Source organism: Neolamprologus multifasciatus, chromosome 15, assembly GCF_963576455.1.
Source record: "Neolamprologus multifasciatus chromosome 15, fNeoMul1.2, whole genome shotgun sequence".
NCBI lineage: Eukaryota > Metazoa > Chordata > Actinopteri > Cichliformes > Cichlidae > Neolamprologus > Neolamprologus multifasciatus.
Genome location: NC_140453.1, coordinates 22,006,255 through 22,017,422, shown reverse-complemented (window position 1 = coordinate 22,017,422; position 11,168 = coordinate 22,006,255). Strand labels below are relative to the sequence as shown.

At 39.4% G+C, this 11,168-nt stretch overlaps 1 long non-coding RNA gene and 1 pseudogene across 4 annotated transcripts; one reads left to right on the top strand and one right to left on the bottom strand.

Annotated features, from left to right (window-relative positions):
* Positions 1 to 1,861: 1,861 nt before the first annotated feature.
* Positions 1,862 to 4,979, top strand: LOC146502063 (uncharacterized; annotated as a pseudogene). Its single transcript, XR_014869427.1, has 4 exons — positions 1,862 to 2,187; positions 2,733 to 2,852; positions 3,791 to 4,132; positions 4,383 to 4,979. The product of XR_014869427.1 is annotated as an uncharacterized LOC146502063 (transcript).
* Positions 4,980 to 7,737: 2,758 nt separating this feature from the next.
* On the bottom strand, positions 7,738 to 10,903 carry LOC146502062 (uncharacterized). Of its 3 annotated transcripts, none has more exons than XR_014869275.1 (3): positions 10,286 to 10,903; positions 9,078 to 9,582; positions 7,738 to 8,876 (listed from the first exon to the last, which is right to left on the bottom strand). It is a non-coding gene; the product is annotated as an uncharacterized LOC146502062 (long non-coding RNA). The 3 variants fall into 3 exon arrangements; XR_014869277.1 differs by having other exon boundaries at positions 10,387 to 10,903; XR_014869276.1 differs by lacking the exon at positions 10,286 to 10,903 and adding an exon at positions 9,683 to 9,773.
* Positions 10,904 to 11,168: the final 265 nt, after the last annotated feature.

The following is an 11,168-nucleotide window of genomic DNA, read 5'->3' as shown; positions in this document are numbered from 1 at the left end:
CTTTTGTAAACCAGTGTGGCTGTTTTTGTTGTACCATTGCTGCTCTTGCATGCTTTTTTCTATCTGTCTCGGTCTGATACTTGGGTATCCACTGACAGCAATGTAATGTCATGCCAAGAAAAGCACTTCTCTGTGGTGATCACTGTTATTTGTGATTGAACTGATGTAATTTCATGACACGTCACAAAGTCAGTCTGTCTCAACACTGAATTTGTGGTCATTTATTGGTTTGAATAACAGTAGGAAAAAGTAGCAAAATGCAGGTTCTCTGGAAGGACCTTGTGTGGGTGGGTGAGGTTGGGTGATGTTAAAGCTTGTTTGTCCAAATATGTCTTGGATTCAAGAATCAAGAAGTTTATTGTCATGTACACAGCAAAACACAGTAGTTACACAGAGAAGTGAAATTCTTCATTTGTGGGTTCCCTTCACACAACTAAATAGCAGCTAACTAAAATAAAGAATAAACGTAACTCTGAGCATAGAAAATAATAAATAACGTAAAACAAGTGATATGTTTGCATATGATAGATATGCAATAATAAGATGTTTATATTGTATGAAGTTGTGTAATGTTGTATATAAATGTACAAAATTGCAAATTTACAGGTTAAAGATAATTAAATGGTAAATGGACTCATTCTTATATAGCGCTTTTCTACTCTCCCGGAGTACTCAAAGCGCTCTACACAACACGCCACATTCACCCAGTCACACCCATTCTCACAAGCACTACCTCTATACTGAGTGCTTTCTAACTACACTCACACACATTCATACTCCGATGGATGCATCGGAGAGCATCCATCGGAGGGGTTAGTATCTTGCCCAAGGATACTTGGCATGCAGACTGGAGGAGCCTGGGATCGAACCTTCCGATCAGTAGGTGACCAGCTCTACCTCCTGAGCTACAGCCAGGAGGTAGAATTACAGTTGTTGAACTGTTGAATTACAGTTCAACAATCAGTTAGTGATTCAGTAGCCTGATGGCCTGTGGATAGAAACTGGTTTTTAGTCTGGTTGTCCTTGCTTTTACCCTCCTGTAATGCTGCCAGATGGCAGGAGTGTGAACAGTGTGTACTGTGGGTGGGTGCGGTCCTTGATGATGTTGTGTGCCCTCTTCCTGACCCGAGTGTTGTAAATGTCCTGTAGCGGTTCCAGTTCTTCTCTAATTTTTGCATTCATTTTTCATACTGAAAGAAACATTTCTGAAAAGTCAGGTTCATCCATCCACACATTTAATTCCTATAATATTTTGACTATTTTAGGTTGTAGCTAGTTTGAGCTGGCTTTCTGTTTTGGAGCTCCATAAGTTAATTCATAGTGGGGGCGTTCTCTTTTAATTTTAGAGATCCAATCTCTAAATTCGTAATGACAAAACTACCTTTTGCCTACCCGGAAGCAATATGTAAGGAAAAAAGAAATTAAGCAAGAAATCCCCCCCCCCCCCCCCCAAAAAAAAAATAAAAAATAAAAAATCAATAAAAAAAGTAAAAAAAAAAACCTGAGCATTGAAACCAAACTGGATTGTAGAGACTTGTACAGACAGACTTTATCTTATTAGATGCAGATAGTTTTCTTCTCACAGTCATGTAGGCACCAGCCTGAAATGAAGACACAAAGTGCATCATAACTATTAACACAGCTTACAGTGAGTTGTTTTCCATCCACACACTACAAGGTTACACACACACCATCAGTACACAGAAGTTAAATAATGTGAAACACAAATTTTTCACTATAGTGACAGAGAAACAAGAAAACTGGATGTACTTATTGTTTGTTAGTTAGTGAGCCTGATCTGGATCTCCTCGCCTCTAAATATGTGCTTTCTGTGGAACAGAAACTGAGTTAACATGTTTCTGTATCCCCAGTTTCCCAGCATGCCTCAGGGGTGGAGGTGGAGGTCTATGAGGGGGAGGACTCTGCGCTACTGCCCTGTAGTTGTTTGGAGACGTGACGATCTGAATCCTGCAATCATCCACACTCTCATCAAGGAACACGATGACATTATAAACCAAAACCCTCGTTACACCAGCAGAACATCAGTCCAGAAGGAAGCCCTGCAGACTGGAGACCTGAGCCTCACTCTGAGAGACCCTACAGTCTCTGACAGTGGAACCTACATCTGCACCACCCGCAGCTTCGGAGAGGACAGGAACACAACTGAAGTACAGTTGAAGGTCAAAGGTCAGTCTATGAAAAGTGTCTTTGCCCATCAACAGTGACCAGAGCTGAAGAAAAAAAACTACCCAACTACAGTAATACTCTGACAAACAGTTTTCAACCAACTGCAACGTTTATTGAAGGTTCCCTCCAGAAAAGATGTCATCATGCTTACCTCTGAATAAAAGAGGTAAGCATGATAAAAAGTAAAAAACAAAACAAAACAGTAGCCTTAGAAAAAGAACAGAGTAGCAGAACATTTAATTTTGATCATTTAATGCGTTTTAATAATTTACAAATCAGCATTCATCGATATAATATACAAACAGACAATATACATGTCTGATAAGTAAGCTAGAAGTTTAGACAAAAACATGCCAGTTCTTTTTCTTGCTGGCAGTCAAAACAACAAAACAAAATAGGTCCCAAAGTGGAATCCTGCAGGATGCCACATTTCCCCATCGAATCTGCAAAATCATTATTTAAAATAATCAAAAGTTTCAGAAATCTAAAATACTGCTGGAACAAGTGAAACTACTGTGGGTGATGTTCAGGTTGCTTGTTTACAGGACCTTCTCCAGTCTGGGTCAAAGTTGTCCCAGCTGTCCTGATTCCCCTGGTTCTCTTGGCTGCTGCTGTTGCTGTCTTCATGAGCCTTGTATATAAAAGGATGAAGAAAACTGCAGGTAGTGTTTGTGTGTGTGTGTTGCAGACTTGGCCGGCTCCTGTGGGGATGTTGAGAGTTTCAGTTTAAAATCTGATGACACGTACTGGTACTGACTTTCAGGAACAATGGAAATGTGCAGAGCTGCAGTAACTACAGAGCGATACCATGAAGATATGGGAAAGAGTTGTTGATGCTTGGCTAAGAAGAAGAGTGATGATCAGTGAGCAGCAGTAGGACTTCATGTCAAGAGAGAGTGCTATATGTGGTGTTTGGTGTATGCTGTAAGAGGCAGATGATCCATTTTGAGACCCCTAAAGGAAGACAACTAATTTATACCCACAAGCTCTGCCTTCAGTTCCTCACTGATGTTGTTTACAGTTTTGTTTCTCAAGTTATGAATGTTGTCCGTTCAGTTGCCTTCACAACAACGAAAGCTGTCCTTGATAAGAAGCAAACATATTCATGGAGGAATGCTATACTGATAAAATCTCCAAAAGGAGGTTGAAGACATGTAGAATGAAGTGGGGAAAAAACTAGGACATTTTTAAAAATTAAAAAACAAAAAGACATCTTTAACCTTGAATGGAGAAGACAGACATTTTCTGTCAGATATCAATGAATCCAGCACCAGTCAGGCATTATATTTATCCTATACTTTTATCTTCGCACATAAAACCTGAATATATGATAGGATGAATTAACACATTTATTATGGTTCTTTCATTTTGTTTTTTTTCCACATATCTGATTAACAGAATTTTGGCACGCCTTTCCTGACACACTCTTCCTACAGATCTCTATCCCCTCCCAGTCTTTTGTGCAATAGGTGATTATGTGATCTCCATTAAGCCACACAGCCTGCTGTTATCCACATTATAGAAAGACATGTTTGTTTGTTTTTTTAAAAAGTGATTTAATGCTGCTGTTTGCTACAGTTGATGTTCTTCTCTGCTCTCTCAGTTTGCCAGCTCAAAGCAGTGGACGTAACAGAGGGTGCAGAAAGTGTCCTGCTGCCCTTTGAATCCAAAAAATGTAAGAGAGAGGACATCATAGTGGAGTGGAAACGTATCCAAGATAAAGAAGTCAAGGCCATCGTATATGAGCAGGGTCGGACACAGCATCATAAAAACAACAAATCGTTCTGACGCCACACAGAGATGAAGAAAGACCCACGGACTACAGGAAATGCCAGTCTGACTCTGAGAAATGTTAGCTGTGAAGATGGAGGTGTTTACATCTGCACCGTCTGCGACAATGAGGGAAAGACCCTGGAGCAGCAAGTGGTGGTCCCCTTGGTTCATGGTCAGTATAAGAGAATTTGACTTAAAAGCGCCTGCTGAACACATTCATGTCCCTTAGTAATATTGACAGTTATATTTCTGTGAAGGTTAGTGACCTCACATGAAAATGATGTTAGTGTGACAAAAACACAAGAACTGATGTATACTTTGACAGAAAATAAACAGAGCAGTCACCTTAATTGGAGTCATGTGATTTCATGCATTTACCAGGACTCTGTGATCTGACTCACTGTTGTGTTTCTCCTCTGCAGAGGGATGGCTGAAAACCATCAGAGGTTTGTTCCACATTGGCACAGAAAACAATGAAGACTCCGCCACTTCACTTTATCTTCTTCCACAGTAACTCTGTTTACTGCACTCAGTATGAGTTATCTGAAGCTTTTGGTTGATTGTTGCTTTGATTATCAGAGAAACTACTGTTTGATTTCTTCATTCAACCATTTCTATTTACACTCTGTAGACAGAAATTGTCTTCTGTGGTCTGTGCACTACATTTTGGACTGGCTGTATTCTCTTGAGAAGAACAACTTGTTACTTTAACTTATGCCAAACACTAATTTGCCTTTATAGGCTATAGTGTGAGTGTGTGTGAACAGATAAAAATGATCAGATTAGAGCACTGCAGAAATGTGTGTGACTGGTAGAATAATGACTAGTAGAAAGCTATTTAATGCTCAACTTGAATATAGGAAGGTTCTGTATAAGTACCAGTTCACTATGCATAAATGCACAGGAAAGCTCAGATGTCCAAGTTTTTCAACAGCACTTGACCAAAGCGTGCACAGTCAGAGTCTTAAAAGAGGATTTTTAAAAGAAAGAAAAGTCAGTAGATAATAATTGATACTAAACAGACCAACAGCGCCTCCTTCAACTGACACGTCACCACAGACAGGCACACAGCTAAACAGTGAGGTTTCAGCAGTGAGGAAAGCTCCTGTTTTAATAGTGTTGAAATACTGAAGAGTTAACATAAATGTTAACCTGGCTCCTCATTAGCAATTACCTGATAGCCACTTTACCTGTCTGTTTTGTTAAGGTAGTGGCTATGGCTACTAAATTAGATAATTTTTAATAACAATATACTATATAATGTTAAAACTGCACACACATATAATGTGACCTGTGTGTGTCTGGTAACCCATGCACACATTTTTTACCAATCTGTAAGTGAAAGAAAAGAATGTCACAAATATTTGTGGACATTTGTATCCACAGAAAACCTTTTAGCAGTTAGTCATCACATCTGTGTAAAATCTGTTTGAGTCATTCATGTTTATTTAGTTGGTGACGTGTCAATTTTTAATAATAATAATTACACAAAAATCACTGCACATGAGTTGTATGGGTCATTTTTGCACATTTGTTACTAGCCTAATTCCTCTCTGTATGGCTCTTCATCCCCACAGCAGCTTAAAGATTTGTGGTTAAGTGTAAGAAATATTTTATAAGACAGAGAAATCAAAAACTGATTAAAAGACTAAAGTGCTTCATGTTAGGGTTAAGGACAAACGGAATAATTAACAAAGACACTAACAACACAAACTGCACATTAATTTATAAAATATATATAAAAAACTGCGAATGGGAAAAAATGGCAATGAATTGAACCATTAAATGTTGGACATGGGTCATATAATTGGCTATTCATTCGAGGCTATGCTCCTTTTTAATCAGTGGAGTAGATATGGACATTGTTAAAAATAAAAAAAAGGTCAATGACTCTAACTGAAGTACTATGTAGCTAGTAAAAAAAATAGAAGGTGCCACCAACAAACAGGTACAGTATAAACAGAAACTATATTGAATGCAGTAGAGAAAAAGGAACACTACTAAAAAAAAAAATTTGAAACTACAGATCACAGGTTACTGATAAAAAAGGAGAGAGATGGTATCAGAGGAATGACACACCCTTAAATACTCTATACAAAGAAAATAAAACTGATTCTGATTTTCTTTTTTTTTTTTTTGCCTGTCCCATTTGGTTCTTTAGCCGTCAGAATTGTTGTCTGAAGACCAACAAGGATACCCAATGGATTTATTTTGCCAAATGGATCATCATGGCATTGCCGTATTGGTCCATTTGATCGACCTTTGTTTTTATTATTTATTTTATTTTATTTTCAGTTGTTACAGACGGGACAGACATGAGTGAGGGATAGGAAAGGGAGAAAGAAAGAGGAAGGAAAAGAAAAACAGAAGGGGAGAGGGACAGTGAGAAAGGGGGGAAAAAAATATCTCCGGGATCACCCGTTGAGAGAAAAAGAATAGAAAACAAGCAAAAAAAACAAAACAAAGCAACATACTAAACACAACACCATCGCATTAATCTAGCTAAGTGTAAACAGCAGTAAATACTAAATATTGAATGTTGTTGTGCAGCACGCAGGACAGACAGCGCACAATGTGCTTTGAAGTAGCAGTCAAGAAAGGTGTGATTTAAGTCTACGAACAGTGAACACCCGTGTGCACACCTGTGTGGATCGGCGCACTTGTATTCAAATGGTTTCCCCATGTAATGGTCTGCAAGAGGATGTAGAGAGCCATAGCCCCGTCCCCCAGGGCATGAAGCAGGCATGGAGGAGATCCAGGCTCCAGACATCCAGAGGCCCCAGAGTGCAAGAGCCCAAGGAGGACCACCGGAGGGGCATCCGTGCCATCTTCATGGGAAGGGCTGAGGATCCCCAGACGAGGGGTCACCCAGTAGCCACCGGGCAGAAGCTGATTCTGATTTTCTGAAGGTGGTGGTGGAGGACCAAGAGGTGGCTCAGCAGCATGCACACTCTTTTTTCTATTTAGTTGCCCAAATCCATGTGGGGAGTTTCAGTAAGGGTAATGAGTGATGGGAGCTATGCTAAGGTTAACATCTACATCTTGCTGTCTGCAAAAGTCAGTAACTTAAACGTTCTATATAACTCCCACAAATGTATACAATTCGACACAACTACACATGGATTGTTTTAACCTTTTTAACTGAACGTTAATGTTACTCTGTCAAAAGCCTATTGTCTAAATTACCAAGCTAACACAGCTACGTAAACAGAGCAAACATGAGAGCCCCCGACTGTAGATGCCAATAATGCAGCGCAATGGAATAAACTCCCGATCAAACTCCGCTTCACGAAAGTTATAAACTGCCTCCAGAACCCAGTTAAGATACAAAAATCTATTCAACAAAACTAGCGATGCAGCGAAGTCTTTTGTTGCTCAGGCGAGCTGTCTTCGTTGCTGTGTGGAGCAGCCTGTGTCAGTCACCTCTTTACACATCACTCACTCACCCAGGCATGCACTGCGGGCTCATGAGGAAACACAGCTTTTGGCAAACCACGTTATTTGCACCTTTCCGAATACCGTATTCGGTTCGGCTCCACCGCGAGTAGAAAGGTATGATATCATTTATTTTAAGAAATCAAAGCATTATTCTGATTATTAAGCTTAAACATTACAAGGGTTAAAAACAAGCAAAAGATATTTACAATAAGCAGACCTCAGTAGAAGAAAGTGACTTACCAAAAATGCAAGACAGAAAGGCCAAGCCAAACATTACAAGATGTAAAAAACAAATAAAAATATTGTCACGGTTAGCCAGGGAAAGCTGTGGGGATGTTGGATAAAGGACCCAAATGCTGGACTCAGTGCAGTGAACAGTGTTTATTTACAGTGAAGTAAATGTAACACACAATAAATCTCCAGGGCGCTCCCTTAACTCCTGTGTCGTGCCTTCTCCCAAGTGTCTGTGCTCCATGCTCTCTGCTCTCGTGTCTCTGCACACCCCCTGCGTCCTGCCATCCTGTGTTCTGCTCTCCTCCCGAGGAAAAACAACAGACGCAGCCGTCAGGAAACCAAACTCCAGCAGGCATACACTTAACAACACTAGAAACAGTAACATGGAGTCAACTCAATACCGCGCCGGTGGGAGCTTCCCCATGCTCTTAAATAGCTCCCCTGACAAGCTTGTACAGCAGCAGGTGCGTGGCATGGTCTTCAGGTGTGACCAGTTCCCTAGCAGGGCCACTACCAAAAGGCCTGAAGGTGCCCATCAGGATCCAACCGCAAGCACAAGCAGAAAACTACAGATACATACAAACGTGGCAACAGAAAGAAACACAGTGCAGCAAAAACACATAATAATTGAGTCCACACTGCTAAAAGAGTGAAGAAAGTGACATACCAACACTGCAAGAAATAAGGGACAACTTAAACTTTTTTTTATCGCCTGTCCCGTTTGGATCTTTGGCCATCAGAATTATTGTCTGAGGTCCAAGAAAGATGCCAAACGGATTTACAATAACAAGTGGACGATCTGGGCTTGCCGTATTGGTCCATTTGATTGACCTTTATTTTTATAGTTTACGTTATTTTATTTTCAGTCATTACATACGGGACAGACATGGGTGGGGGAAAGAAAAACGGCGGGGAGGAAGGACATTAATAAAATAAAATAACTTACCAACACTGTAAGACAGAAGGGACAACTTAAACATTACAAGGTGTAAAAACAAGCATATGATATTCACAATAAGCAGACTTCAGTGCAAGAAAATACCTAACCAACACTGCAAGAGAGAAAGGACAACTTAATGATTACAGGGTGTAAAAACAAGCATATGATATTCACAATAAGCAGACTTCAGTGCAAGAAAATACCTTACCAACACTGTAATAAATAAAGGACAACTTAAACATTACAGGGTGTAAAAACAAGCATATGATATTCACAATAAGCAGACCTCAGTGCAAGAAAATACCTTACCAACACTGCAAGAGAGAAAGGAAACTTAATCATTACAGGGTGTAAAAACAAGCATATGATATTCACAATAAGCAGACCTCAGTTCAAGAAAATACCTTACTAACACTGTAATAAATAAAGGACAACTTAAACACTACAGGGTGTAAAAACAAGCATATGATATTCACAATAGGAGGACTTCAATGAGAGAAAATACCTGACCAACACTGCAAGAGAAAAAGGACAATTTAAACTTTACAAGGTGTAAAAACAAGCATATGATATTCACAATAAGCAGACTTCAGTGCAAGAAAATACCTTACCAACACTGCAAGAGAGAAAGGACAACTTAATCATTACAGGGTGCAAAAACAAGCATATGAAATTCACAATAGGAAGACTTCAGTGAGAGAAAATACCTTACCAACACTGCAAGAGAGAAAGGACAACTTAATCACTACAGGGTGTAAAAAGAAGCATATGATATTCACAATAAGAAGACCTCAGTGCAAGAAAATACCTCACCAACACTGTAATAAATAAAGGACAACTTAAACATTACAGGCTGTGAAAACAAGCATAAGATATTCAATATAAGCAGACTTCAGTGAAAGAAAATACCTTACCAACACTGTAATAAATAAAGGACAACTTAAACACTACACGGTGTTAAAACAAGCATATGATATTCACAATAAGCAGACCTCAGTGCAGGAAAATACCTTACCAACACTGTAGTAGATAAAGGACAACTTAAACACTACAGGATGTAAAACAAGCATATGATATTCACAATAAGCAGATCTGAGTACAAGAAAATACCTTACCAACAATGTAATAAATAAAGGACAACTTAAACACTACACGGTGTTAAAACAAGCATATGATATTCACAATAAGCAGACCTCAGTGCAGGAAAATACCCTACCAACACTGTAGTAGATAAAGGACAACTTAAACACTACAGGATGTAAAACAAGCATATGATATTCACAATAAGCAGACCTCAGTTCAAGAAAATACCTTACCAACAATGTAATAAATAAAGGACAACTTAAACACTACAGGGTGTAAAAACAAGTATATGATATTCACAATAAGCAGACCTCAGTTCAAGAAAATACCTTAACAACACTGTAATAAATAAAGGACAACTTAAACACTACAGGATGTAAAACAAGCATATGATATTCACAATAAGCAGACTTCAGTTCAAGAAAATACCTTACCAACACTGTAATAAATAAAGGACAACTTAAACACTACAGGATGTAAAACAAGCATATGATATTCACAATAAGCAGACTTCAGTTCAAGAAAATACCTTACCAACAATGTAATAAATAAAGGACAACTTAAACATTACAGGGTGTAGAAACAAGCATATGATATTCACAATAAGCAGATCTGAGTACAAGAAAATACCTGACCAACACTGCAAGACAGAAAGGACAACTTAAACACTACAGGGTGTAAAAACAAGCATATGATATTCACAAAAAGCAGATCTGAGTACAAGAAAATACCTTACCAACACTGCAAGAGAGAAAGGACAACTTAAACATTACAGGGTGTAAAAACAAGCATATGATATTCACAATAAGCAGACTTCAGTGCAAGAAAATATCTAACCAACACTGCAAGAGAGAAAGGACAACTTAAACATTACAAGGGTTAAAAACAAGCAAAAGATATTTACAATAAGCAGACCTCAGTAGAAGAAAGTGACTTGCCAAAAATGCAAGACAGAAAGGCCAAGTCAAACATTACAAGATGTAAAAAACAAATAAAAATATTGTCACGGTTAGCCAGGGAAAGCTGTGGGGATGTTGGAGAAAGGACCCAAATGCTGGACTCAGTGCAGTGAACAGTGTTTATTTACAGTGAAGTAAATGTAACACACAATAAATCTCCAGGGCGCTCCCTTAACTCCTGTGTCGTGCCTTCTCCCAAGTGTCTGTGCTCCATGCTCTCTGCTCTCGTGTCTCTGCACACCCCCTGCGTCCTGCCATCCTGTGTTCTGCTCTCCTCCCGAGGAAAAACAACAGACTCCAGCAGGCATACACTTAACAACACTAGAAACAGTAACATGGAGTCAACTCAATACCGCGCCGGTGGGAGCTTCCCCATGCTCTTAAATAGCTCCCCTGACAAGCTTGTACAGCAGCAGGTGCGTGGCATGGTCTTCAGGTGTGACCAGTTCCCTAGCAGGGCCACTACCAAAAGGCCTGAAGGTGCCCATCAGGATCCAACCGCAAGCACAAGCAGACACCTACAGATACATACAAACGTGGCAACAGAAAGAAAC